This window comes from Sapajus apella, unplaced genomic scaffold (assembly GCF_009761245.1).
Source record: "Sapajus apella isolate SASKATOON/1434 unplaced genomic scaffold, GSC_monkey_1.0 scaffold201, whole genome shotgun sequence".
Lineage (NCBI taxonomy): Eukaryota > Metazoa > Chordata > Mammalia > Primates > Cebidae > Sapajus > Sapajus apella.
The window spans coordinates 147,228-170,396 of NW_022437141.1; the positions used below are offsets into that span (position 1 = coordinate 147,228).

At 47.2% G+C, this 23,169-nt stretch overlaps 1 protein-coding gene across 1 annotated transcript in view; it reads left to right on the forward strand.

Moving 5' to 3' along the window:
* The first annotated feature begins 525 nt into the window (after positions 1–525).
* Positions 526–23,169, forward strand: part of MAP3K14 (mitogen-activated protein kinase kinase kinase 14) — a 52,413-nt gene continuing 29,769 nt past the window's right edge. Inside the window, exon 1 of the mRNA XM_032270019.1 lies at positions 526–624. The gene's annotated coding sequence lies outside the window, so the exon portion shown is untranslated. The remainder of the gene's footprint in view (positions 625–23,169) is intronic.

A 23,169-nucleotide genomic window follows, 5' to 3' on the forward strand; every position in this document is an offset into this window, starting at 1 on the left:
CAGCTCCCGCCTCAGCCGCCACCGCCTGGCTGCAGAGGGGAAGCGGAACGCGCAGGACCCACGAGGGAGAGCGCCTAGCTGTCTCCAAGGTAACCGAAGTCAGAGGCTGGGAGTGCCTACGCATGCGCACACTCGCCCTTCCTTCCCGTAACCTCGAGAAGAACGCAGCCGGTAAGACTGCCAGAAGCCGAGGGCGCATGTGTGGCTCCACCAATACCCGAGGCGCCTCCGCCTTCGGTCAGTCCGCCCGCTCAGCAGCCTCCCCTCTACAAACACCGTCCGGAAATAGTGCCCATTTCTGGAAACCAGCCCTCATTAACCAATCATTGCTAGGGAGTAGGAAGACGGGCTTACCAGGGCGGGCCGTCTCATTGGCTGGCTTGGGGAAGTGGGCGGGATCACGGGTCGCAGTGCGGCCAAAGAAAGGAGGCGCGAAGTGAGACAAAGTTTCAGCCGTCGGGGGAGGCGTGGCCCCAACGTCGACCTAGAAGGCGAGGGGGCGGAGCCCGGGGCCGGGGCGGGGTGATCGCGGGCCCGGAGCTCAGCGGTCGGCTGCAGGCGGCGGGAGATCGCGGGCGAGCGGAGCGCTACACTCGCTTGGTTGGGGAGATCGGCGCTCGGCCGGTAGGTGACTGGGCGGGACCCTGGAACCCGGAGCGGGGCGCCCAGGGAGAGGCGGGGATGGATCGCCCCTCAGCCCTGGGCTGGGCTGCGGCCTGGCCCCTCGCCCTGGAGCAGTGGGGTAGGCTGCCGGGCCAGCGCAGCCCGACGTACCCCGTTCGACCCACTCGCGGCGGTCCGCAGGCGCGCCCTCGCACGCGCTGCCGGCGCCGCGCTCGCCCCGGCCTCCAGGCCGCGCACTCCCGCCAGCCACACGCCGGTCCCGAGCGCGCGCAGAGGCGCCCTGCTTCCCCTTCACTGGCTCCCCGCGCCGCCGCCAGGGCCGCCCGCGCTGCCCCCCTGGTGTGCGCCCGTGTGCTCCCAGGATGGGGCTCGCCTGGCGCGGGGAGGACGTATCTGCAGCTGGAGTGCGTCCTCTCGTCTGCCCTGGCGTGAAACCCTCCTGGCCTTTCCTGGGAAGTTCTCAGGTCACACACCACAAGGCAGGGAGCAGGAGCTGACTGAGCCTGTCCTCAGCAAGCAGAGGGGCAGTGCGGGGCGCCCGCAGCATCCTCCCTCCGCCCCCTAACCCCAGTCCTCCTCTAATTCTGCTGGGCTCTCCAACTCGGGACTTTATCTGTTGGTTCAGATATATTCCCATCTTGGAAGCCCATCGTGGCTCTGGCATCTTGCAGCCACCGGGCACCAAGCAGACAGGGACCACTTGTATCGTTTCCCACCTGCGCAGGAGCCTTCTTAGTGCTGGATAACTTCAGAAAAAATGTTTCCTTCCTAGCTGAAGTTAAAAAGTTGCTTTCGGCCCTAAAGGGTGGACTGGAGGTGTGAATGAAGGAGAGGATAACTGGTGAAAATGTACATACATCAGCAAAGTAAATGGCAAAATTACTTTTGATCACTGGAGACAATGAACACCAATGACTTAATTAAGGACTTTAAAAGCACGTGAAATTAAATGATGAGAGTGAGGTCACGATATAAAACAGCAGTCTGGAGTTTGTTCCAGGAAAAATGTTGAAAACCCCTTGACTAGAAACATGGTGGTTCTGAAAGATTAGAAAGAGATAGTATGTTAACATTAGTGATGTATTTTCTACTTAGTGTCTTCATACCTGTAACAGCGAGGCGTTCATACCTGTAACCTCCGTTTTTTTTTCTTCAGATGGCTGTGTGGTAAGATAGATTGTAGTGTCCTGTTTTATAGGTGAGGCACCTGAGGCAGGTGTGAATGGGGGAGGGGGTGATACATATCTTGCCTGATCCCTCATAGCTGGGACTAAGGATGAGTCTTTCCCAGGATCCTAGATCAGGACCACATTATAGAATTCAGATGCAGATAAGAGGGAGACGTTTTTGGTGTGGTTTTTATGCTCTTAGGTGAGAGGACACTTCGAAAGTGGTTGCCTTGCTTTGGTTGTGTTTGGATTTACTCTTGGTGTTTTTTAAGTGATGTCAATCAGTTCCTTTGGAGCGATGCCAGACCTCTGAATTTTTCAGACACCTCTCAGACATCCTCATTTATTTTGAAGGGTGTGGAGAACTTCTCAGAAGATCTCAAAATAAAAGTAATCGTCTCTGACTCTAATTTTAGAGATAAGTATCCAGGTATATGTTCCAGCACTTTGTGAAATCAGACAGCAAGACACTGCCAAGCTTTGGGTCGTCTTCTGAGTGTTTTCTGATGATGAGGAGCAGTTCTGAAGGGGAGTTTTTGCCACTGGTATTGTCTGTTAAGAGTTTGTGGGAGCAGCACCACAGAGACCCTGCCAAATCAGTCTCCCTCTATTAAACAATAGTGTCTGGTTGGGCTGTTTTGCCGCAACAGATGAAGGTTTGGTTCCTCATTTTGGTTCTCCTGTCGAACACTGACTCCTTTGTGATCTGCCTGGAATATGTGTATATCATTCACTGCTGAGAAGATGGCTTGCGCTGATTGGTTGTCCAGCCCTAGGCAACTGTTGTGATTTTTTTTGTTGAATGATAACAGTTCATCCCTGGCTAGGGTCTGGTGAGAGATCTGTGGAGATGTGAAAGAGTGAAAGCTTTATCCAGGGTGGTTTTCTTCGTTGCTGGCACCCTCTCAACAGTGTTGTATCACTTTGGCCTGTGAAGGCACTTTTAACTTCCTATTTTTTTTCCTGTCTCAATGGACAGCACATGGGCTTTCCTAACAAGGCTGCCTGCCTCGATGAAGAGCTGACAGATTCATATTGGTTGGTTTGACAGATGTCCTCTCTGGGGGGAAAGTTCAGAAATCGTAAAAGCAAAGTCAGTCCTCAATAAAAAGTCTATGTCAGCCCGATATGCATATAGGCAGCGTATTTCTACTGATGGCTTCCATCATCTCAAGGTTGTTTTTTTTTTTTCCTGGCAAAAGGTTAAAATGCAAGTAAAATTCTGCTTTCGTGATTAATAAGTCACTACCGCAGTTGTGTCTGATGCTTCCTGTTTGCCCCATTTTAGTATTTCAGTTAAACTGGAAACATCTGAGCATAATGCTCAGATGGGCACTGTTGATGGCACCAGTGTGAAATTGGTGGGCAGGGGACAATTTGATGTCAGTGGATTTAGGGAGCTCTAAGGTTGTCAGCCCCTCTGGTCTCCACACACCAGGATTCCCTAGTCAGGGAACAGAATGAGGCTGTGCATCTGCAACAGCTGGGGTGAGCATTCAAAGTGATGCATGTGTGAAGGTTTTGCATTTATTCGGTGATGCTGGCTGAAATGCTGAAAGCAGCAGCCTAGAAGGGGAAGGTCAGACGTAGAGCAAATTGTAGGGGAGCATTTCTGTTGAGCTGAGCAGGACATTGAAATATAAGATCCTTCCTTCTGGGCTTATGACTGCCTGAATGACAATTCAGAAGAAGTCATTTTTCTTCAGTGGCCGGTGTGCTCTTTGTATTCTGCTTTAAATGAGCCTCTTTCCTTCTGCTTTTCTACATTTTTTTTTTTTTTTTTTTTTTTAGTCGGGGGAAGTTTTTTGCCTCTTTTCCCCGGGCGGGAGTGAAGGGGCGCGGTCTCGGCTCCCCGCAACCCCCGCCTCCGGGGTTCAGGCAATTCTCCTGCCTCAGCCTCCTGAGTAGCTGGGATTACAGGCACGCGCCACCATGCCCAGCTAATTTTTTGTATTTTTAGTAGAGACGGGGTTTCACCATGTTGACCAGGATGGTCTCGATCTCTTGACCTCGTGATCCACTCGCCTCGGCCTCCCAAAGTGCTGGGATTACAGGCTTGAGCCACCGCGCCCGGCTTTTCTACATTTCTTAATCCCTCAGCTCCCTGATAGAAATCCCTTGAGATTATGTGGCATGAAGAATAATTCTATGGCCAGTCTTTGTATTTTTACCCAATACTCATGTGAAGAAAGGCAGGGACAAAGATCAGAAAAGTGAAGCCTCATAAGGAGAAATAGAATTGCTCAAAATCTAAACCCCCTTTTCTTGACATCTAGGTCACTGCTTTTATTACTAACTTGTTCATGAAAACGATAAAGATTTTCTTCCCCAAACATGCCAATTTTGAATATAACAAAACCGGGGTAGCAGCTTTATTCATTTATTGTACCAATCAATTATTAATTGATATTGATTGTTAATGAAAGGCTAAAAGATGAGTAGCCTGCTGCCTGGACAAGTATGCTTCTGCCCATTTTCCAGATGTAGAAACGAAGGCAGACAACCCGTGATTTGTCCAGAGCAACAGCGCAAGTCCATGGTGTTTCCGTGTCACGTGTGGTGGCTTGTCCAGGCAGCAGGCAAATCACTTCACGTCTGTAATCATCAGGTGCCTCGTCTGTGAATGGGATCAGAAGTACTTCATGGGGCTGTTTTGAGTAGAAAATGAGAGGATATACGTAAAGTGCTAACCCCAGTGCCCAGCACAGAACATAGCGGCTGTAACTGTTGTTATTGGTGGTGTTGGTGGTAGCAGCAGTAGTAATAGCAGTAGTAGTTGCCAATTACTGCATTGTGACTAAACCTGTTTTCTGTAAGATGATGTCAAGAAGGGTCAGACTGCCTGACAGCCCAGAGTCATTTTCTCATCGGCCCTTTAGGGGAACAGTTCTTCAGTCTGAAAGCTTCAGCTGTCAGGTTCTCCCTGTCTTAGCACTATATACTGCCCTCACCATACTCCAGATGAGCCTACCAAGGTCCAGGCTCTGCCCGGTTGACAATTTCAACTCTGAGCTGGAGACACAGCTGGGCCTGTCTAGGGGCTTCCTGCGTCCCACGTGTGGTCAGGTAGGTTCCTGCATTAACCCTGGAGGTGAGGAAAGGGAAAATACTGTGTGGCATGTAGGTCAGCAAGGACTTGTTCTTTGGGGGATGAGGAGGGAGCATTTGGTTCTATAGGGTGAGGTTCCCACTACCACATGGCAGCCCCAGCTCACCACCCTTTCTCTCTCGTAAAGATGCCTTTGTCAGCTTCTCTCCAGGACTGTGTCTGGGGGCCCAGAATCTGCAGTCAGGGACTTGCAGATTTCCCTGTAAATATCACAAGAAGCCAGGTGTGGTGGTGTACGTTTCTGTAGTCCCAGCTACTTGACAGGCTGAGGCAGGAGGATCACTTGAGCCCAGGAGGTCAAATAGCTATGGGCAACATAGCGAGACCCCATCTCTCAAAAGAAAAACATTTTTTTTTTAATCTCACAAGGGAAAAAAACAGTTTCATATTCTATTTTAAAGGCTTATTCTTCCCTTTAAAACAAAATAAAAATATAGCCTCTCACCAGGCTGCCGTTCCCTTTAAATAACATTTTGTTTTCTCTTGGGGAAGCTGACTTGATGGCCGAAGAGTCATTTCTAAAGTGAAGCTAGTTTTTAGAAAAAATAGATCACCGGATGTCAAGCCTCATGTGGAGCTCGGTTCAGATGAAAATGAAACCAGCAGGCCTGGCCTGGCAGCTCTGCACTTGACTTCAGGCTGGAGGCGAGAGGCAGAGTGTGCCTGGACCTTGCTCCATAACTGGTTGGCCCCACAGACTGCATTTGATAGATGCCTTAGTCATTTTCCAAGCAGCTTTGCTTAGGTGAGCAGAGCACTTTCCCTGGAAGGTGAGTCACTTATGCAGGGGTGTAGGTGACAGGCGATGTATTCCCCAGCACAGTTGCAGAGAAAGTCCTTGGTGAGGAGCCCTCTGCCAAAGATCACCCCCATCCCAGCCCCACAGGTATGGAGGGAGGGGGCAGGAGGCAAACAGGAGGCTTCTGGGGCCTGCGGACTGACAGTGGAGGGGTGATCGCAGATGGGGCACGGAGCTCAGATCAGCAGTGTCACTGACTCCTGAGTCCAGCCACCTTGAGGGTAGAAAATGGCCTGCTTCCAGTGACAGTCAGCAAAGAAGCAGGAGGGGAGCTTTGGTCCCGGGGAGCTGGGAAATCCCTTGGCAGAGAGCAGAGAGACACAAGCCCTATTTGGTGTGAAAGACCTTTTGGGAACGCTTTTCCACCTGCCTCCTTTTCAACCACCTGAGTTGGAGGCTCTGCAGAGCTCCAGTGATTGGAAGGTTAGATTAAACCCTGGATTTCAGGAAGCTTCAGGAATTCCAAGCCTGCCACCACCTCAGTTGTCTACACTTCTAGGACCAGGATTTGGACCCAGAAAGAAGCAGCAGGGGAACACCTGAGCCATCCTCCCCTCCCAGTTTGTGGTTACTGCAGCTTCTCCTGGCCCTCTTTTCACTAAAGCCACTATCAGGTGTCCATTAAAGCAGAGATTTCCTGCAGACACTGTTCTGGACTAGTGCAGTTGGTGTTGATCTCGACCTCTTATGGTTGGGAACACCTACAGTGTTCAGGACCACCTACAAGGGGGGCTTGACTTGAATGAAGCTGCAGCAGAGAAATGGTTATTCTCTTGCAATGGTCTTGTTCCCTGTAGTAGGCAGACTCCCCCCACTCCCCCAGCTCCTGTACCCATACCCCATCACTCTGGACCAACCAGCAGTCGCTTCCTGCTGGCACGGCTAAGTAACTTTAACCTCACTGTCCAGAAAGAGCTATTAGGATTACAGCCTGGACATGATCGTTCCCATTTTTTGCAATGAGAAAATGCAGAAGAGAAAATGGTGGCCCAAGGAAGGCAAGTGGGTTGCCCAAGCCCACTCAGCTGGTTAATGGCAGAGCCTGGACTAGAAAACCCAGACTCTTTTCCTTGTGCTCTGCTGCCAGGGGATGAAGGAACTAGTCCTGAAGCAGGATTTTTTTTTTTTTTTTACTAGCTGCTTCCTATCCCAACCCTATCACTCTCAGTGTTTCTGCAAGCTGTGCCAGGCCTGGGAAGGGTGGAGCCACAGCAGCTGCTGCCCTGGGTCTAAGAAAAAGTAAACAGAAAGCTATTTGTTTACGCTGACTTATACCATAAGGTTCATGTAATCAGAAGGAGGTCAAGGTTGATAAGAAAATACAATTCTGGGCAGTGTTACCAGGAAGTCTCAAAGGTTGCCCACACCTTTAGGGCACTTTCCTACCAAGCCAAGCAGTATCTCACCTGGCATGGTAGAGTGGGTGTTCAGTAACTTTCAATGATTGATTACAGGGGTCTAAACCCACGGTGCACGGAACTCTTCTGCACCTTTCTTCTGTGCAGGAGGGGCATGCAGGTAGTCAGAAAGTCCAAAGTAACTACTCCGGGTGTTATCCTAGCCCATCTGCCTGGCTCTTCTCAGTGAGAGGCTCTTCCCTGTGGGCAAAACATGATGTCATATCTGGATGGTGGCCCCTGTAAATGCAAAGAATTATTGTGGCCAAAACCCACCACCCACCTTCTGCTGACATTGATGTTTACTTTTACTGGGCCAGAATTAAAAGGTAGGTGTTTCTGGTCGATACTAGTGATAGCCAGGAGGCTTGGGAGGAAAAGGAGGCTTAGCCAGCCTCCAGTGAGGATGTGGTTGCCAATTAAGATTACAAATGGAGTCCTTCAGCCAAGGGAGTTAATTGGGCCAACCAGGCTCCTTGAGTCCTGCCCAGCAGTCTCCACTGGCAGATACTGTGCCTGGAGAGGCAGGAATCGCTTTGTAGTGATCAATGTGAAGGGTAGAGTCCTGCACCACTCCCCTCTAGCATGTATTAGATACATGCAAATATATGCAAATCTGAGCCCACATGGGTGTTGTCCAGTTCAGAAGGGTTGTCTTCTCAAGCCATTAGAAGTAATTGGATCTCTAGGTCAGCATTTGGGAAAGGGGATGGCAGGAGTGGCTCTGCAGCCAGTTTGCAGGGCACCTGTTTATGGGGGTGCAGTTAGAATATAGCCACCAAGCTGTGACTCCCTCCCCTCTAGCCTGCCAGGTGATTGGACAGTGTGGACACATGTGTTCCTGTCCAGCCAGGCTTCAGAGCCTGTGGCACTCATTTATTCCTCAGAAGTGTGTCTGTCTTTTCACTCAGGAACCCTTACCAAGTGTGTCAAATGGGCTAGCTTCTGCTAGGTGCTAGAAAACTGAACACAATTGAGGCACCACCCTGGAGGACCTCGCCACGGCAGGGGGAAGCTGGGCATGGAAGCAGACACCTCACAGCCCTGGTGCTGGTCAGGAGCCATGACTGTAGGAGCTAGAGGGAGCGAGGAAGCCACCATGAACAGCCCGGTGGCCCTCCTTGTCCAGCCTGAGCCAGTGCTAACTCAGGCATAAGCATCTTGGATTCTGCAGGTGCCTGGGTGGCACCCCCTTGCCATTTCTCTCATCCCGGGGTCTTGTACGACTTGTCAGCTTGGAGTGGGAGCTTGGTAACAATTGGGAAACTTCAGCACTCTGGGGGAAAGAAGTACATTTTCAGAAGCTGAGGGACAGTCAGGAGAAATGTGCTCATATGTCACTTGGGCACAGTGGCTCATGCCTGTAATCCCAGTGACTTGGGAGGCTAAGGCAGGAGGATTGCTTTTTAGCCCAAGAGTTAGAGACCAGCCTGGACAACATAGTGAGACCCACCTAAAATTTTTTTTTAAAACTAGCTGGGCATGGCCAGGTGCAGTGGCTCACATCTATAATCCCAGCACTTTGGGAGGCCAAGACAGGCAGATCACTTGAGGCCAGGAGGTCAAAACAAGCCTGGCCAACATAGTGAAACCCCATTCTCTACTAAAAATACAAAAATTAGCCAGGCATGGTGGTGGGCGTCTGTAATCCCAGCTACTTGGGAGACTGAGGCATGAGAATCACTTGAACCTGGGAGGCAGAGGTTGCAGTGAACCGTGATTGCACCACTGCACTCCAGCCTGGGCGACAGAGAGAGACTCTGTCTCAAAAGAAAAATTAGCTGGGAATGGTGGTGCATACCTGTAATCCTAGCTACTTCAGAGGCTGAGGTGGGAGAATCACTTGAGCTCAGGAGTTGGAGGCTGTAGTGAGCTGTGGGTGACCACTGCATTTCCAGGCTGGGTGACAGAGTAAGACCTCTTTGCAAAACAGAAAATATGTTTTAAAGTAGAATCAGACAGTGAGTAGCCAGCTAATGAAGACATGACTGACCACCTCCCAACCTTCCAGGCAGGAATTGAGAGAGCAGTGACCACACTGGCACATCCCACGGGCTTGGTACCACTAGAGAGTTGTAGGCAGGAAGATCAAGCCAGTGCTTCTAGGTAACTGGGTTCAGCATTCCAAGAAGGGCTTTCAAGGGTTTCAACAGCAAAAGCTCTTGGTCACGCTCATATTCCCGCTGGCCAGCACAGTTCCTGAAACATGGTAGCCGCTGGTTAAGTATTTGCTGTTGAGTGAAAGTACAAGACTTGAATCCAAACTCCTCCTGTTAGGCCCCCTGCTGGCCTGGGGGAGGACAAGACAGCCGCAAGCTGTTTCATGGTTTACCCTCTTTAACCAAGGAATCATGTGAGATCCTCTGAGAATATTCCTCCTCATGCCCCATGTCCCAAGCCCTTTTCTCCCTTCCCTGGGGAGGACAAGAATATGACCCCTTATTATAAAGGGACCCCTCTGCCACTCATGTCCTCAAGTGGATTACTGGGGCCAGCTTGTCAAAGAGCATGTGGGGCAGCATCTGAAACAAGGCCAAGGTCAAGGTTCCCCTGCCGCAGGGTGGAGCTGGACCTGTGCCTCCTTCATGCGCTGGAAGCCTTCCGTGGAAAGCCAAGCTCTTTGGGTTTCTTGTTTATTCTGAAGTTCCTCAAACTAGTTCCTCAATTTCAGAACCAGTCACCAGTGACTACAGTGAACTTGAATTCTCCTATACAGAGAGCCTGAGCCTGTCTTCATCTCTGAACACAGGTAGACGCTGTTTGAAGCCACTCCCACCTCTGAAAACCAGATTTCTAAACCCAGAAAAGAGCGGTGGGTGGTTGTATTTCAGCAAGATTGACCGTAGCCTAGGGAACTTCTTGCCCAGAATCTACCCTGAAAGGTTAAATAAGGAGAGTTGTTTTTCACAACCAAAATGCTGCTTCTAACGATGATCTCAAAGCTTGGCAAGATCACAAAGTACGTTTTGACTCATCAAAGAAACTGGCTGTGTTTCACATGATTTTAGTGTCAAGGGCAATTTATGGCCTTGTAATCTTTGGAAATTGGTCATTGTTAAGTGGTATACATGGCAGGCCCTACTTAATCAGAATATTCAGTTACACAAAATACCCTAACTTGCAGATTTCAATGACACTTGAAATTTTTTTTTTTTTTGAGATGGAGTCTTGCTGTGTCGCCAGCCTTAAGTGCAGTGGCGTGAACTCAGCTCACTGCAACCTCTGCCTCCCAGGTTCAAGTGACTGCCCTCCTCAGCCTCCTGAGTAGCTGGGACTACAGGCATGCACTACCATGCCCAGCTAATTTTTGTATTTTTGGTAGAGATGGGGTTTCTGCATGTTGACCAAGATGGTCTCAATCTTTTGACCTTGTGATCCACCCACCTTGGCCTCCCAAAGTGCTGAGATTACAGGCATGACCCACCACGCCTGGCTGACACTTGAAAATTTTTTAATTTTTCTTTTTTTTTCTTTTTTTCTTTTTCTTCTTTTTAGTTTTTGAGATAGAGTCTCACTCTGATGGCCAGGCTGGTGTGCAGTGGTGCAGTCTTGGCTCACTGCTGTCTCTGCCTCCCAAGTTCAAGCGATTCTCATGCCTCAGCCTGAGTAGCTGGGATTACAAGTGCCCACCACCACGCCTGGCTAATTTTTGTATTTTTAGTGGAGATGGCATTTTGCCATGTTGGCCAGGCTGGTCTCAATCTCCCAACCTTAGGTAATCTACCTGCCTCGGCCTCCCAAAGTGCTGGGATTATAGGCGTGAGCCACCCTTCCCAGCCTGAAAATTTTTCTATACAACCTACATTAAACATTCCTTGCTGCTTATTGTATAAAATTAAGTGCACATGTGGCAGGTTTTTATCTCAATACTGCTTTGCCCCGCATGTTGTCCTGCATTCCAATTCCATACCTCTGTGGACCCACGATGCCCCCTATGGCATCTTTTCTATTTGCTGTTGGCTCTCTCTGTGCAAAGGCTTCAAAGGTTGAATTGAAAATACCATCGTAATACTTCTCTTTTAAAGCTTATAAAATGCCCTATATCAGGGGCCTGGGGACAAAGTACTGATAAAATCTATGAAGATAGCAAATGATGCTCAAGTCTTTGTTTTAAAAAGAATGGTAAATAGGCACAAGAAGCCTGGGGCCAGCCTTTATAAAATGAGTGGCAAATTTGCATTTGTTGTAGAGTTTCTCCTTGGAATGGGCTCGGCTTTGCCAGGCCTGGGTAGGCTGAGAACGCAGGCCAACCGCAAGTCCAGCTTGTGTCTTTTTCTTCCCTGTTGTCATTTTAAAGTTGCTTTTTTCCAGAACATAGGCTGGCTGTCGTTCATGCTTCCTAATGAAGGTGCTTCCTCCCAGGCCAGTCCCTGGGTTTCTCACTAACAAACCTTTGACTTGTGACAGCTTCTGCATCTGGGTCCCAATTTTTAAAGCTTAGATCTTTTGGAAGTAGATAGAGTGTCATGGTTAAGAGTATGAGCTTTGACATAAAAGTCCCTTGTGCAAATCCTGCTGCTACCACTTCCCTGCTACATGGCTTTGGGCAAATTACTTGGCCTACTGAGGCCCAGTTTCTTCTTCCTTGTAGAGGGATAACATTAGTGCCTTGTGCACAGAGTTGTGAGGATTCGAGAAAAAAATGTATGCATTACCTAATACATAGCAAATAATAGCTGCCATTATTCATTTGTATGATTATTAGCAACCAGCATGTAATTATGTGTATACAAATAGCAGATTGTTGTAACACCCAAAGATGACCACAGGACAACTAATTTCAGCTTTAGCTGCCAAGGAATTGTGGGTTCCAGTTCATCATGGAGAGCTGAGGCACTGCCAGTAGAGACAAAAGCCAAATGGGGTGTGCAGAATGCTCTTCAAAGAACATCTACGGCCGGGCGCAGTGGCTCACGCCTGTAATCCCAGGACTTTGGGAGGCCGAGGCGGGTGGATCACGAGGTCAGGAGTTCTCGACACCAGCCTGACCAATATGGTGAAACCCCGTCTCTACTGAAAATACAAAAATTAGCTGGGTGTGGTGGCGCATGCCTGTAATCCCAGCTACTCAGGAGGCTGAGGCAGGAGAATCACTTGAACCCAGGAGGTGGAGAATGCAGTGAGCTGAGATCGTGCCACTGCACTCCAGCCTGATGACAGAGCAAGACTCTGTCTCAAAAAAACAAAACAAAACAAAAACAACATCTTCATGGGTTCTTGCCAACCTCTCTGTCCCTCTGCTCTCAGGATTCTCCTCCTTCTCCTTTGACCGCATCTGTTCCAGACTTTCTGTCTGATGCCAGGACTGCTGGCTAGAAGCTGTGGGAGGTGGGTTTCAGCTCTTCATAGCAGCAACTTGCAAGCAACTTACACTTGTAGACTGTGGCTCACATCTGTAATCCCAGCACTTTGGGAAGCTGAGGGGGGCAGATCACTTGAGACCAAGAGTTCAAGACCGGCCTGGCCAAGATGCAAAAACCCATCTCTACAAAAGAATAAATAAAATTAGCCGGGCGTGGTGGTACATGCCTGTAATCCCAGCTTCTTGAGTGGCTGAGGCATGAGAATAGCTTGAACCTGGGAGGTGAAGGTTGCAGTGAGCCGAGATCGTGCCACTGCACTCCAGCCTGGGTGATATTGAGCTTCTATCTCACAAGAAAAGAAACATAAAACAAAAAAACTTTACACTTCAGTCATGCGAAGGTCTGACTACTCATCTTGTAGCAGCTTCTGTCTCACTGGAGGTTCCACTGCTGTTTACAGAGTGCCCACTGCCTGCCAGGCACTGTGCTGTGTAATTTAAACATTGTTCCTTGCATTGAGTCACCCGGTAAAATTCTGTCATGTAGGTTTAAGGATCCCCATATTACAGATGAGTCTCAAATAAGTGACCTGCCCATGGTCACACACCAGAGTATTGAGAAACTCAAGATTCAAACTCAGATCTTCTGATTCCAAGGCCATCCTGTCATGTAGCTGAATGGCCATTCCTCAGGATTAGTATGTAATATTTGGAATAAATGGGCCTTTCTGGTCCTAAGGTCGTTTTGATTCCTTTACGATTTATCTATCCATCTATCCATTTTCTCCTCATCTAGACTGTAAGCATGTTGAAGGCAAGGATAGCATCTTCACAGCAAATAACTACCATAATGTTTGGAAACCACCCATGCTTAACCTCCGACACTGCCCACTTCTCTGACACATAGAAGCAGTTGAAAAGAGAGAACCCATTAACAAAAGAGTCACCCAGAAATTCTAATCCCAGGAGTTTACCACCTAGGATTCCTTCTACAAGTACACATAAATGTGAATAAGAGTAGGGCTTTTTGCGTTATTACTTATAAGTGAAAAATTTGAAACAAAGTTTATTCATAGAAGAACAGGTGGCAAAATGATGGTGCATCTGTACCATGCAATCTTATGGAGCCTTAAAAAGAATGAAATAGAGGCCGGCCATGGTGGCTTACGCCTGTAATCCCAGCACTTTGGGAGGCCAAAGCGGGTAGATTGTTTGAGGTCAGGAGTTCAAGGCCAACATGGTAAAACCCCATCTCTACTGAATATATAAAAATTAGCCAGGCGTGGTGGCAGGTGCCTGTAATCCCAGCTGCTCAGAAGGCTGAGGCAGGAGAATCACTTGAATTTGGGAGATAGAAGTTGCAGTGAGCCAAAAACAGGCCACTGCACTCCAGCCTGGGCAACAGAGCGAGATTCCATCTCAAAAAAAAAAAAAAAATAAGAGAATGAAATAGATCTACATGTGCTGAGATGAAACAGTATTCATAATATCTTGTTAAGTAAAAGAAGCAAATTGTATGATATTACATCTGTATAAATCCCATATTTCTTTTAAAAATAGTCCCAAACTATATGTTTGTATATGTATAGTAGTTAGAGCTAGAAGGATTTACATGAAACTTAAGTGTTTTTTATGTTGCAAGGAGGAAATGGTGCTGGCATTTTTTTTTATATATATACAATTTTGTTTACATTTTTATAATGAACAAGTATTATTTCAGTATTTGGAAAAAAAAAAAATTGAGACAGAGTTTCACTCTGTCGCCCAGGCTGGGCTGAGGTACAGTGGTGCAATCTCAGCTCACTGCAACCTCTGCTTCCTGGGCTCAAGCGATTCTCCTGCCTCAGCCTCCCAAGTAGCTGGGATTACTGGTGCCCACCACCACACCCAGCTAATTTTTGTATTTTTAGTAGAGACGGGATTTCCCCATGTTGGCCAGGTTGGTCTTGAGCTCCTGACCTCAAGTGATCCACACGCCTCGGCCTCCCAAAGTAATGAGATTACAGTTGTCAGCCACCACACCTGGCCTGAAATAAAAATTTTAAGCAAGGTTAAAGATCATATATAAGAAAGATAGGAGAGGCTATTTAGGACAACTGGCCTCCCTTGGGTTTCCCAGACTGGGACTAACCCTGCGCTCCCAACCCTTTGTGCAAGCAGTTGAGAAAGGGCAGGTTTTTTTCTCTCTGGTCCAATTCTGCTGTTTTTCACTCTTTATGGGGCCACTCGTGCCCAGGGGCATCTAGTACATCCAGCACTAGCAAGGGCCTGTAACCACACATGCATTTGCCATTGGATAAATCAAAGCAGGAAGAAACGCCCATCTTCTGAGCACCTTCCTACGTCTTGAGTCACAACTGATAAAACTCTCAGTCCCCAGCAGAGAGCAAGGGAGGGAATGAAATGAAAACCAAAACCAGGAAGGGCAAGCTTGCCCATCTTGAGCCTTCCGTTTTAGCAGCCCAGCTGCCAGAACTCAGTGACCAGAACTGAAGAGCCACAGACGTTCTGTGAAGGTTCCTGCCTGCACATGGGTGTGTGCTTGCGTGTGTGTGCATATGCATTCTCGGGGTTAGAGAAAGCAGCTCATTACGTATTTATAAAGCCCCAGTATCAAGTGTGGACCCAATGCCTCCTAAATTCTCATCCCATGCATGCCAAGAGATTCTTCTTTAGTTATAGTTGTTTTCATGATAAAAAGTAATACTTGGCCGGGTGCGATGGCTCACGCCTATAATCGCAGCACTTTGGGAGGCTGAGGCAGGCGGATCACCCGAGGTCAGGAGTTCGAGACCAGCCTGGCCAACATGGTGAAACCCTGTCTGTACTAAAAATACAAAAATTAGGTGGGCATGATGGCAGGTGCCTGTAATCCCAGCTGCTCAGGAGGCTGAGGCAGGAGAATCTCTTGAACCCAAGAGACAGAGGTTGCAATGAGCCGAAATTGCGCCATTGCACTGGGTAACAAAGTGAGACTCCATCTCATAAAAATAAAAACAATAGTAAAAATAAATAAAAGTAATACCTACAGAGTAAACCAGTGGAGGGAGATACAAGAAACTGTTAACGGGATCTCCCTAGAGGAATGGGGGAAGGGAGGGAAAGACTCATGCTTTTCACAACACCCCTTCTGTGTTTTTTTTTTAACCACTTAGAAACATTATCTGTTAAAAATGAGAACCAAGGCCGGGCTCAGTGGCTCATGCCTGTAATCCCAGCACTTTTGGGGGCTGAAGCGGGTGAATCTCGTGAGCTCAGGAGTTGAAGACCAGCCTAGGAACCACGGCGAAACCTGTCTCTACCAAAAGTACAAAAAATTAGCCAAGCGTGCTGGCACGCACCTGTCCCAGCTACTCAGGAGACTGAAATGGGAGGATTACTTAAGCCTGAGAGGCAGAGGTTACAGTGAGCTGAGATCGTGTCACTGCACTCCAACCAGGGTGACGGAGTGAGACTGCATCTCAAAAAGAAAAAAATGAGAACTGAGAAAATGAATACATGCTCACTGAAAAAGTAGAAAAATTAGAACAGTATAAAAATAAATATTAAACCATCCATAAGCCCACCACCAAAAAAGAACCATTGCTATATGACTGTGCTAGGTGTCTGCATTTTTATAAATGTCATTGTAATATACAGGCACGTGTATATAGGGTCATACTTTAGATATATTTCTGTATCCTCTTTCTACTAATATAATATCCCATTTTTCCATATTGTTAAAATGATTTATAAACATTTATAGTGGATGTTCCATGATTTATTTAATAATTATCCTTCCCCTGTAATTAGACTTTTTGTTGTTCCAGTTTTTTACTGTTATAGAAATACTGTGAACTTTTTTTGAGACAGGATCTCACTCTGTTGTCCAGGCTGGAGTTCGGTGGAGTGATCATGGCTCACTACAGCCTCAAACTCCTAGACTAAAGGGATCCTCCCACCTCAGCCTCCTAAGTAGCTAGGACTACAGGCACATGCAGCCATGCTCAGCAATTTTTGTATTTTTTTGTAAAGATGAGATCTCACTATATTGCCCAGGCTGGTCTCAAACTCCTGGGCTGAAGCCATCCTCGTGCTTTGGCCTCCCAAAGTGCTGGTATTACAGGCATGAGCCACCACGCTCAGCCCTGAACATCTTTGATTATGCTTTTTTCTGTTTTGTTTTGTTTTGTTTTTAATTTGTTCCCTACCTAGATTGCAATTCTGTGAGTTGTGCACACAAACAGTGGGTATCTTCACTTGATATGATGCTTTATTGTGCCTGGAGTTCCTTCATCTACATTATTTCCTTGAATGAGTAAAAGGAAGTGGGAGTGTGATTAAGGAGCAGGAGGAAGGTAAGGAGAGAGGAGACCAGGTGCTGTGGGCAGGCAGAAAAGGAGGCGGTTATGCAGGAGAGCTGATGGGAGGGGCTTCCTGGGTGGAGGCTGAGCCTTGCCTCTGAAAGACAAGCAGGATGTATGGGGTGGCCCACACAACAGCATGGCACACGTGAGGCCCAGAGACTTGAGTAGCCAAGGGGTTGTGGAACGATCCAATTGGCCAAAGCCAAACCCTGTGTTTGGGGAAACAGTGGCCAGAAAGATTATGGACCACAGAGTTGGGACTGAGCCCATAAGCAGTGCAGAGCCAGCAGATGTCTTTGAGCTTGAGGTTGTCTTAAGCACACAATGTTTCAGGATTTGCTCAGCACTCCAGGGTGGGAGGGCAGAGAGAAGCTGGAAGTGGATAAGACCAGCGCCAATAGAATAGATGTGAAGGAATTGCCCTCAACATCCAAAGGGGACTTGTAGACAGTAGTTTCTGTATGGCTAGGGCTGGCCGGCCATCCTCAGGCATGTGTTGGGAATGGAGGACAGTCGGAAACTTCACCCCATAAATTGTATTTACCCTGCAGTTTGACCTGTGGAATTGGCAGCAAGACTGAGTTTTGTTGTGGCGGTGGTTGTTGTTGTTGTTGTTGTTGTTGTTGTTGTTTGAGATGACATCTCACTCTGTCGCCCAGGCTGGAATGCAGTGGCGCGATCTCGGCTCACAGCAATCTCCACCTCCAGGTTCGAGCGATTCTCTCACCTCAGCTTCCCAAGTATCTGGGATTACAGATGCACACCACTATACCTGGCTAATTTTTGTATTTTTAGTAGAGATGGGGTTTCACCATGTGGGCCAGGCTGGTCTTGAACTCCCAACCTCAAGTGTTCCGCCTGCCTCAGCCTTCCAAAGTGCTGGAATTACAGGTGTGAGCCACCACGCCTGGCCAAGACTGAGTTTTGGAGGGCATATCAGATTTGTTTCTTTTTAATAATTGATCTGTAAGATTTTAATTATTAATATACCTTCACATTTCATATCCTCCTTAATGGGAAATGCTTATGCAGAAATTGCTCTCTTGGGAAGCAGGCTTCAAGCTGGCCACTGAGTCCCGTTTTGAGGTTCCTCCGGCTACATTTCACTCACAGTGCATGAGTGCAGGCCCCAGTAAGGCCCCTTCCTCCTTCCTCAGACGTCTGTTTCTATGTCCCAGTGATCACCTGGCCACCCTCCCTCAAGCCTGTCAGAAGCCTGTCACTTGTCAGATTGTTGGTTCAGGCCAGGGTGGAGGCTCTGTACCAATGGCAGGATTTTCTTTTCTTTTTTTATTTTTCTTTTCTCTTTATAAAGATGCAGCCTTGTTATATTATACAAGCTCATCTCAAACTCCCAAGCTCCCAGGCTCAGGTGATCCTCTTGTCTCAGCCTCCCAAAATGCTGGGATTACAGGGATGAGCCATTGTGCCTGTGGGTTCTGTCATCTGGAACTTTATCCCCAAGAGTGTGAGGAATGTGGAATTATACCCCCCTCACTCATATGAGAATTTAAACCCTGGGGGTAGATGAGGGCCAAGTGTGTGTCAATAGTATAATACCTGAACTTCATCTGCAGCCTCCTTTCCTGGGACTGCCTGACTTACACTGACAACTTCAAGCTGCTAGTGATTCCTGCATAGACTCACCTCTGTGCCTTACCTTTTGCCATCCCCTCTCCCAGAACACCCTCTCCTTTTTCTTGGGCAGGTCTTACTCACTGCTTGAGACTCAGCCCAGGCATCACCTCCTGGGCTGGACTAGGTATCCCTCTGTGTTCCCGTCCCATCTGCTGTGTGTCTATGTCTCTCCCTGCATCCCTGTATTGTACTCAACTCTTCTAACTTCTTGTCTCTTTCCCCCAGCAGACTGTAAGATCCTCAAGGGACAGTGTCTTCTTCCTCAGTGTATTGCTAGCACTTGGCACAGGGCCCAACACCCAGCAGACCCAATACATACCCAGGGACTGCCATGTATAAGATCCTTGCTCTGCAGCTAAATAGGACACTCTGGGGCCAAGACCTTACTCAACATGGAGCCCCAGCCTGCCTCCAGTCATTGGATTTGGAGGCTCTTTGTTGGGTACCTAGAACTCTAGAAGTAATTATATCTTTTTGTCTTAAGTATTTTGTCTGATATGAATATTACCTTTTTTTGGTTAATATTGGCCTGGCACATCTCTTTCTTTTTTCCAACTTTTCTGGATAATTTTGGTTTGTTTATTTTAGTCAACATCTAACTGGATCTTTTAAAATCCTATCTGATTGGCTGTTTTGTAATCTACTCACATGTATTGTAGTTAATGACATGTTAATATTTTGCCTTATTTCTGCCATCTTGTGTTTTTATTTTATATTTATTGTCCTTTTTGCTTCTTTTTTCCTCCTTTCCTTGACTTTTATCAGATTGAGAGCATTTTCTATTTTTCCTTCTTTACCTTTCTGGTCTGAATTATATTTCTGTTATTTTAGTCATTACTCTTAAATCAACATACATATTTAACTGTAATTTTTTCGAATAAAATTTAAATGTTTTTCTACAAAAAGTCCCCAAAAAGGCAGAATCATATTACTTTTTACCCACTGAACAACCCGTTTTACCCTTCTTCCTTATTATTAGTGTCTAGATTCTCATGTTTTAAAATTATTTAAACTGGCCAGCTGTGGTGGCTCATGCCTGTAATCCCAGCACTTTCAGAGACCAAGGCAGGCAGATCACCTGAGGTCAGGAGTTCAAGACCAGCCTGGCCAACATTGGGAAATCCTCTCTCTACAAAAATTGGCCAGGCATGGTGGTACATGCCTGTAATCCCAGCTACTGGGGAGGCTGTGGCAGGAGAATCACTTGATTCTGGCTGAGGTTGTAGTGAGCTGAGATCACCACTGCACTCCAGCCTGGGCAACAGAGCAAGACTCTATGTCAAAAAAATAAGATTTAAACTAATTTTTCATACTCAACTATTAATTATATTGACCAACATATTATATGAGTTCCTGTGCCTACCATTGGTTTTTTTTTTCTGGTTTACTTTTCTTCTTTGCAAAGCACATCCTTCAGTGGTTCTTTCAGTGAAGGCAGTGCCACCTTATCCAGAACTCTGTTTGTATACGTGTATATTACAGGTGGATTTGTTTGATCATTTCAAGAAAATGAAATGACCTATTAAAACCAATCAAGTTAAGTCATAACACCCCAGGAGGATATACTGATATGACTGAACTATAAGTCTGACAAATTGATGTCTGACTCAGCCCTGAATGATGAGACCCCCTCATCGGTAAGGGATCTTCTTCTGCTTCCTGGCTACATGGGCTAAGAAATTATTACCAACAGTAGATGGGCAAATGCTAGGGGTAGTAGTATCCACATGGGTAATAATACTGCTCAGTTCCTGGATGTTCTAGATGCTTCTGCCAACCAGATTTTATTCTAGGAGGGAACTGGAGATCCTTGGGTCCCAAGAGAATGGGCCAAGAGTGTCCTGGCTTGAGTCCATCCAACTCCATGTTGGATGCTCTAATTGTATAAATTGAGCCTCATTTGTTACTGTAGGTAATGTAGCTCTCTAAGCCTTAATTTCTTCATCTGTAAAATGGAGATAATATTGTCAGCCTTGCAGGGTTAGTGTGAAATGCATCAGCAAGGCAGACAAAGTTCCTGGCACAGTACCCCATACACAGAAGACATTTATGGACAGTAGTGGGCTGTTACATTCCCTGGCACTTGGGAGACACTCATTGAATATTATGGAGTGGATGCAGAAGCCTACCATAAAAGGCTTCATTGATAAAGGATAAGTGAGATCTGGGCAGACACTGGTAAGGAAGGAAGACAAGCAGGCACTCCCTGTGGGAGGAACAGGGTGGACAGAAGAGAATCGGAGGCTTGCCCAGTGATGCCCTGTTCAGGCAAGTGAGGGATCAGTCTGGAACAAACTAGGGGAAGGGCTGCAGGAAGGGCAGAGAGGGTAGAAAGGGGAGTCAGAGTGAGCATATATGGGGACTTCTAGGTCCTCCTGGCCAGATGGCTGTTTGCCAGGCCAGCTTGCTCTGCCTAACACTTGCCCTTAGTTCCCTTCTTTTTTTTTTTTTTTTTTTTTGAGACAGGGTCTTGCTCTGTTGCCCAGACTATGGAGTGCAGTGGTACAATCATAGCTCACTGCAGCCTTGACCTCCCAGGCTCAAGCAATCCTACTTCAGGCTCCCAAGTAGCTAGGACTACAGGCATGTGCCACCATGCCTGGCTTATATTTAAATTTTTTGTAGCAATGAAGTCTCACTATGTTGGCCAGGCTGGTGTCAAACTCCTGACCTCAAGTGATCCTCCTGCCTTGGCCTCCCAAAGTGCTGAGATTACAGGCGTGAGCCACCATGCTGGGCCCAGCCCCTCACTTTGGATAGGTAGAGGCTTGCCTAGTGTGGCCTGGTGGCCAGGCAAGCTGAAGGTTTAAAAGAGGAAGTCGGGAGAAGATTGGTTTTTAACCAATATCTTATTAAGGAAGTTGAGTCATTCTACTTCTGCTATTTATCCCCTCTGGGCATTCTGAGAAGGACAAGTTTTTACTTCCAGATGAAATAGTCATGAGAGGGATTTGCCCTGACCCCTTGGAGGCATTTTCAAGATGGCCCTATAAGACAGATTTTTATTTCGCTTTCGTGCATGGAGAATCAAGCCTCCAGATATTGAATGAGCTAGGTAAGGCTCAAGATACCTTGGCTATTTGGTGCTGAACAGTCCCATCGTCTCAGCGATGGCTTTTAGTAGCCTGGTGACAGACACAGGAATGAACAGTCATTTAGCCTCTTCTGTTGGCCAGTCAACCCGATTGGCATTTCATGTACTCTTCTTCATTCGGTCCTCAAAACAGCACTGAAGGAGCTAAGAGAAGAAACTCAGAGAAGTGAAGTGGCCAGCTCAAGGTTTAGATGTCGGCTTAGGAGGCAGCAGCCTGCATTCAGCCCCACCTCTGCAACCTGTGACTGCATAACTCTTGGTGTGCTATTAAACTTCCCTAAGCCATATCTTCATGTCTGAAAATGAGATGACAGTAGGTGCTTCGTAAATATCGACAGTTAGTGTTCTGAACTGGAGTCAGCCGGCCCTCATAATCCTGACAGATGGAACCTCATTCTCAGAACTAGAAGGAACCTCAAAAGATTTCCTAAGCCACTGGTTTTCAAACTCTGTTCTTGGAGAACTAGGATTTTGTAGAGGTTCTCAGTGGATGAAGGGACACTGAGCGTGTGGAGCTCTTTCAGCTAGGGCAGCAGTTTCTAATGTGAGTTACATGCCAGTTGCATGCATCTAGTTCTTTTAGTTGTTGGAAGTTAGGTATGATTTCATTTGACAAAAGTGGCCCCATTGCTCTTATTAAAAAATAAAACAAAACAAAACTTGCTAAGGCTAGAACCTATAACTTCTGGTTCCCAGTCTGCCATTTTTACTATGATGTGTTTGCTGTTAGGTTATCATCTTTGAAGATCAACATTTATGCTTTTGTACCTTCCAGTGAATCAAAAATTTGTCTGCCATAAACCCCATTCCTAGGAACAGAAATTTTGCTGTCAGAGAAAACATCACTCTCATCACCTCAGAACAGCACCGTACAGGAGAACGTTCTGCAGTGCCTTCGTCACCCTTGGGTGTGGTAGCTAGTGTAACAGGAACTGATTTTAAAATTTTACTTCATTTTAATTAAATGTAAATGGCCACATGTTGCTAGTGGCTACCATTTTGGACAGTGTCACCTTGAGTATAGAGCAGGGGTTAGGCAGCAGTCCCTGGCCCTTTGGCATCGGAATCATCCAGAGAACTTGTCAAAAGTACAGATTCTGGGCCCAATGCCCAGCGACCCTGGTTCAGCAGGCCTAGGAGGAATGCATAAGAACTTATCTGGTTATTCTAATCTGTGGTCAGATTGGAAACTGCCCCATAGGAGAGCTCTTCCTCGGAGTGGAAGAATAGAGCCAGAATCAGGCTCTATTTAGCCCCAACCCTGATCTTCCAGGAAGACTAGAGCAACCTTCTGGGGAATGGCAGACCCTGGGAGAACCTGTTGAAAGTTATGGACCGAGTCTTCCCTGGAAAAATACAAATTATATTTTCCTCCCTGAATCCATCCTTGAACCCAGATTAAGAACTCCTCATACAGCTGTGCCCAGGGGTTGATCCCAGTAATTCCTGTCCCCAGCCTTCTCTAGGAGGTCATTGAGGCATCACAGAAGAAAGAACCAGCAGTGTCTATGTATTGGGCCTCAAAGATTATGGGGTGAATTCTGCTCCTTTCCTTTCGTCTTCTGTTGTGGTAGGCTTGTGGGTGAGCCAGGTGGGTTTGGCTGTTGCCACTGCTCATGTCCTCAACTCATGCAGAGCAGAGGGCCCGATGCATTTGGAGCCTGAATGAAGCTGGGGAGAGTGGGCTGAGG